The sequence below is a fragment of the Ammospiza nelsoni genome, chromosome 15, assembly GCF_027579445.1.
Source record: "Ammospiza nelsoni isolate bAmmNel1 chromosome 15, bAmmNel1.pri, whole genome shotgun sequence".
Taxonomy (NCBI): domain Eukaryota; kingdom Metazoa; phylum Chordata; class Aves; order Passeriformes; family Passerellidae; genus Ammospiza; species Ammospiza nelsoni.
This window is the reverse complement of record NC_080647.1, coordinates 12,078,863-12,084,689: the sequence shown is the minus strand read 5'-3', so window position 1 is coordinate 12,084,689 and position 5,827 is coordinate 12,078,863.

Sequence of the window (5,827 nt, the reverse complement as noted above, 5' to 3'; positions counted from 1 at the left end):
AACTCTGCTGAAGTCAAAGCCCAAATTTACACCCTCAGAAACACAAAATCAGTCTCTCCTAAGTGTTCTCGGAAAACTTGAGTTTCTTGTTTCTAGATGAAGTTATTTACATTATTTCAGAAGAATTTTTTTACAAATACAGAAAAAGGGAGAGAGGGAAGGAGAGTTCCTCTTTCCTACCTCATAACCCCAAGAGACTGAGCAAGTAAGGGCCCAGGGTTGGACACAGCCCACAGTGCATGGGATGGGTCAGGATGCACAGAGATTTGGGGACTGGACTCTAGCATGGCCCAAGGTCCCAGTGGAGGTGCCAGGGCTGCTTTGATCAGTCCCTCAGTGCTGCTCATCCATCCACCTAAGCCAGCACAGTGTCCTGTCTGCTGCTGCCATCTCCAGCTCTGCAGAGAGCTCTCATGACCAACCAGCTGTGGTTTGGCCACTGCAGGGCTGCTCTGCCTCCATCCCATCTTGCATTCATCCTGCTGCTCATCTCTGCTGTTGTGGCATCATTTCTGTCAGCTTGAACTCTGCTTGTACCCTTTCCCTTCAGAGCTTAGAGATCCATGTTTTGGCACATCCTCTTGAACAGCTTTGCCCAAGCATGAAGGGAGGCATGGTGCTGCTCTGCAGGGCTGCTGTGCCAAGGGATTGGTGGCAGCAGCTCTGACCCTGCAGCTTCCCACACAGCTGGTTTGCATCAGCTGCTCAAGACCCCTTTTGCTCAGCACTGGAGTCCATCTGCTGCTGGGGGATGCTGACTGTGTGTAGTACAGGCTGGCCTGGGGCATGATGAACTTCTGTCCTTCTCAGTTGGTTTGTAACTGGTCACCGAGATCTGCACTCCCTTCTGGCAGTTTGCAGGAGGTTGTTTTTTCACTTAGTGACCAGCTTGTTGTTTGGTTTTGGTTTCAGTGCTGAAGGTTTCACATTGGTCCCTGGTTATAAGGTTACTGTCATCAGGCTCAGGGCTGTATTTTCACCACACAGAAAATGTGGTGCTAGAGCACAGAGAACACTGAATCCACAAAGTGCATCCTCCTCCCATTCCCTGACCTGTCCCAGCTACTCTGTGCAAGAGCAGAACAGGATTTGCTGGGTGCAAGTGGCTGGCAGAAGGAACTGGATCCATGAGGCACAGGGGAATATTCCTCTGAATTTCCCAGCATGAGATTTAACCCTGAGCCCAGCACTGCTATAACTCCAGTCCTTACAGCTCTCCCACTGCCAGAAGAAGTCAGAGTTATGGTTATAATTGAAAGGCTCCTGACCTTGGAGTCAATGCTGGCAGAGTTGGGGTGTCCCTCCAAAGGCTGCTCTCGGGGCTGGCTGCCTGCTGTCAGCACGGTGCCACTCCTCCAGCTCTCACATAGATTAATCACCAAAAATAATAATAGAAAAGGCTTCTAAGAGCCTTCACAGGTGCAGTCCCAAGGGTGCTGCAGGTGGCACAGGGATGCTCAGGAATGGCTTCTGCTCCCATTTCCAACTCCATGGGACATTTGTGTTGGTTCTTACTATCAGCAGCTGAGAAAAATCTGCTGAATCTCACTTGAGACTTCTTTCATCTTCATAGTCGCAGCTCATATGCACTTTTGTCCCTGTATAACTCACTGAGAATTTGATTAAGGGAAGACATATTTTGCTGACAGACCATTAGAGGGAAATAAGAATTAAAATCCTACCAGTGTACTCATTTCTTGTCTCTATGACAGTGAATACTGGGCTATGCTGAAGCCCACACACTGCTTAATTCTTTTATCTACCTGCCTGAAGACCTGTTTCCACTCTGAAAAGACAGCTCAGAAGAGGGACACAAATTGTCCTTCTGCAACTGAAGCCCAGCAACAGTCTTGTCCTCTTTGTACCTTTGAGAAGTACAAAGGTCTGCATGCAAACTCCTTTGAAATTACTGGGCTTAAAAGTTCATGAAAAGGAATTCAGTTCTTTCCTCACTTCGTTATTTATGTTATATTTTCCTCACTTCATAATTTATGTGAACATAGAGAACTGTGGTTAAGAACATATCTTAAACACCAAAAATCAAATAAATGTAACCCAAGAAGGAAAGATCACCGCTTTCAGCTGGGGCTCAATCGTGTCCCCTTTCCCTTTCCCAGTTGCGTTTTTAAGTCACCAACAAAATACTAGGCTATTCATTAGTCAGATGTCTTCTCTTTTTCTAGGAAGGCAATGCAGGAAAATAAGATGTTTCTTCCTTTTCCAAATTACAGAAGAAAAAAATGCTGTCTTTATACAAGCTGACTAGTAAAGTTTTGCAAGGCTGCTACTGCTCAAAAAGGATACTCCCACCTTTGGGAGTACCCTTTTTATATACATATGATATATATGTAGATGTATAATATATATACGTGTGTGTATCTATATATACACACATATATATATATGTTTTAAGTTCCTTACCATTTAAACTCACAAGTGCAATACGCATTTCAAAACAAAATCCACTGTCAAAGAACAATTTCCTGCCCATTGTGGAGGGTCGGTGAAGATAATGAAATAAACCCAGTTGCAATTGTTGTTTTGCAGCAAGTGCTGGTACATTTTTTAAGCTACTGACAAGCCTGTTAAATAACTGGCCATCTTTTAAGCTCAGGCACCCTGGAGTGTAGGAGGCGAATAATTCTCAGGGGGGATTTAACACAGTTATGTAAAATAATCTGAAGCCATCCTGGTTGCTCCAGAAAGATTATAATTAAGCATGGGGTTGTTTTTTAAATGTCTGCTATCATCAGTTGATTTTCCTTTGCAGCAAAGCAAAACAAAGCAAAAGTCCTTCTCTCATTTGTTTGAGAAGCGGTTTCTGTTCCTCTCCTGAAGAGGAAAATGATTCGGACATGTTGCTGAGTGCTCTGCTGTCAGTCTGGGTATTTATGTCACAGAATATCTTTTGAATAGTAATTTTTAACATCTGATTAATTTTCCATTCTGTTTGAGCAGAGAAGCACTGTCATGCTGGGCTAGATGCAGAAGGGTTTCGGCTCTCACCAACCAGTGCTGTCCTCTGTAAGGGGTTGCAAGCAAAATCCCAGGGCTTGTGTTCAGCCTTGCCAGTCAGGAGCCTGGCAGCTGCTTAGCTCAAAGTTGGGAAAACAGATGTTTTTTTCCCATAGGAGCCTATGGCAAGTAGATTTTACAGCAATCCTCTGGTATCCTAACACATACCTGGGATACACACAGAGAGCAATCCATGTGCCCTCATGTGCTGTGTCCCTGTGTGGGGTGAGGAGGGGACCCCTGGAGCAAGCTGTGCCTTGTGCATTTTGTTACCTTCTGGTTTAACCCATTTCTCTCCTGTGTCCCGTCACTATGTGTCTTCTGCTTCCTTCCCCTCCACATTACAAGTTTTTTTACATCCTGGATAAAATAGCTTTTGAATTAACCTGGGCATATCATGATTTAAAGAGAAAATCCATCTCCGCGCCAGCTGGTTGGGCTGGGAGTTTGACTATCTATGCCATTGCATCAGCTGCCACCTGTGCCACACATCTGAGAAGGAAACCCTCAGCCTCTGTTTGATAAGCTCCCAGCCAAGGCAGATAAGCCACTGTGCTGCTGACAGTCTCCCACAGCTGCATGGTTTAACCACAGTGGCCAGAGTGCAGGGAAAATTGTGGAAGTTATTAGCTGGTCCCCAGTTTTTTTTTAATGATGCTGTCATTTTTTTATTTCACTATAACTAAAGCAGAACTTCCCATAGATGACTGTATTTAGGGTCATTTGGGTGCCCTGCAATATGTTCACATATTTTCCACTGCTGAATGAAAAGGAGAAAACGAATGTGATACTTGTTGTGGGTGTCTGTCTTGCTTGCAGATTTCTGCACAGCTCCTTTTCTGTTACATGGGGCTTTCAGATTGCACTATTGATTAGAGTGGTTGCTTTCCTAATTAAAAGAATTCCCAAGTCTAACTATCGACTCGGACAGTAAATGTGGTGGGTTATTAAAGATAAGAGGCTTTAGTCAGAAAATATCGTACCCTCCCTCACAAAAGAGGTCAGTGTAACTCGAGCAAAAGAGTGTCCTAAAAATCAGAGAACAAGCAAAGGAAATGGGAAAGTAGGAGCCAGGCAAATGCTGCTTATGTAATGAGAGCAAAGCAAGTAGGACAGAGGAGAGAGCGGGGAGCCAAGCTCAGCCTCCTCCTGGCTGCTGCTCAGGGCAAGGCAGCCCTGCCTGTGTGGCTGCTGCTCCTGCTGCAGGGCTCCTTCTCTCTCCCCCAGACACAGAGTGCATGGACCTGCCCCGGATGAAGGGACAGTGATGGCAAAGTGTCTCTTTTTGGGATGAACTTCCACAGCTGCTCCTGGTAGTAGGTTCAAGGGGGTTTGAAGGTACATTTCAACCCCTTCTGTAAAATATTCCTTCTCAGCTCTTGACACACCTCCCCAAAATATTACAACAGCACAACCATTTCCAGAAAACAGAATTTCCTGCAATGGGGTTGAAGTCACTGGGCAGCCTCCCATGCCTTGCCCAACAAGCTGCTATGGCAAGAGAAGTTGCGAGCAATGCTCGTGCCTCTGAGTCAAAGCCTTTGAAGGAACCTTTCTCCCTCCACTGTTTCTAGAAACAAGTCAGCACAATTAACTGGGAGGAAGCATTGAGTTCTTAAATAATTCAGTTTGGTTGAGATGAATCCTGCCCTGGGGAGCCTGAATTCCTTGAGGTAATGCATGATTACCCTTGCTGGAAGTTATTCACACCTCTGGGCACAGGTCCTGTATGAGGTTCTCAGTGCGTTGTGACAGTTACAGGACTTGCAACATTTTATTTGTATACTCACATCCATCACCTGGGGACCTGAAATTCCTGCTTATAAGGGCCAATAGACAGGTATTTGCTGCTGGGCAAACAGAAGTGTGTGCAGTCAGCAGTGATGGTTCTAAGACCCATCCTTGGCACTGGGGGTGTGATTTGTAGCTCTGCTTGGTCTCATGCTCATGGAGGCACTGGGTCCTTTTGGTGCTGAGCAGAGGTCTCAAACTCCTGGGGGCACTGGATCCTTTGAGCACACAGAGATCTCAGACTCATGGAGGCATTGGATCCTTTGGATGCTGAGCACACAGAGGTCTCAGGCTCATGGAGGCACTGGATCCTTTGGATGCTGAGCACGCAGAGGTCTCAGGCTCATGGAGGCATTGGGCCCTTTGGATGCTGAGCACACAGAGTTCTCAGGCTCATGGAGGCACTGGGCTCTGTTGGTGCTGAGCACAGAGAGCAGCAGGCAGGACCCTCAGCAGGGGAGTGCAGGATGGTGCTGGGGCAGGGGTGCAGCCAGCAATGGGAGTGAGCAGGATGACCAGGAGGTGTTGCCAGGGTGGCTCTGAAGGGTGTCTGTGATTTTGTGATGCACTCTTTCACAGGGACAGCAGGGTTGTGAACAGTAAGGTTTTAGTGAACACACACCCATATATGTAAGAACCAAACGTGGTTTTGGTCCTGCTCTCTTCACATCATTAACTGATCTTTCTTTCCATTTGCCACCTCAAATTTTTCAATTTCCCTGTGCTTTTCAAGAGCTTTACCTTACATCAGATGATTTTTTTCCACTTTCTTGTATAAATTTTACCCTTGTCTCCAGTCCTGAAGTATTTATAGCTCAATGGCACACATAACCATTTGGTATACAGTAATTTCTCTTTGAATACTTTCCATATTTCTCCTGTGTGCTTTTCCACCCACACATGTTCCATTGCCTTATCCCAAAGGATGTCTTTATTCCTCCTTTATGCTTCTGGTATCTATTGTTTTTTTCATGTCTTTCTTCTTGATAGGTTGAGTGTTTTTGCACATCACACAGCTTGA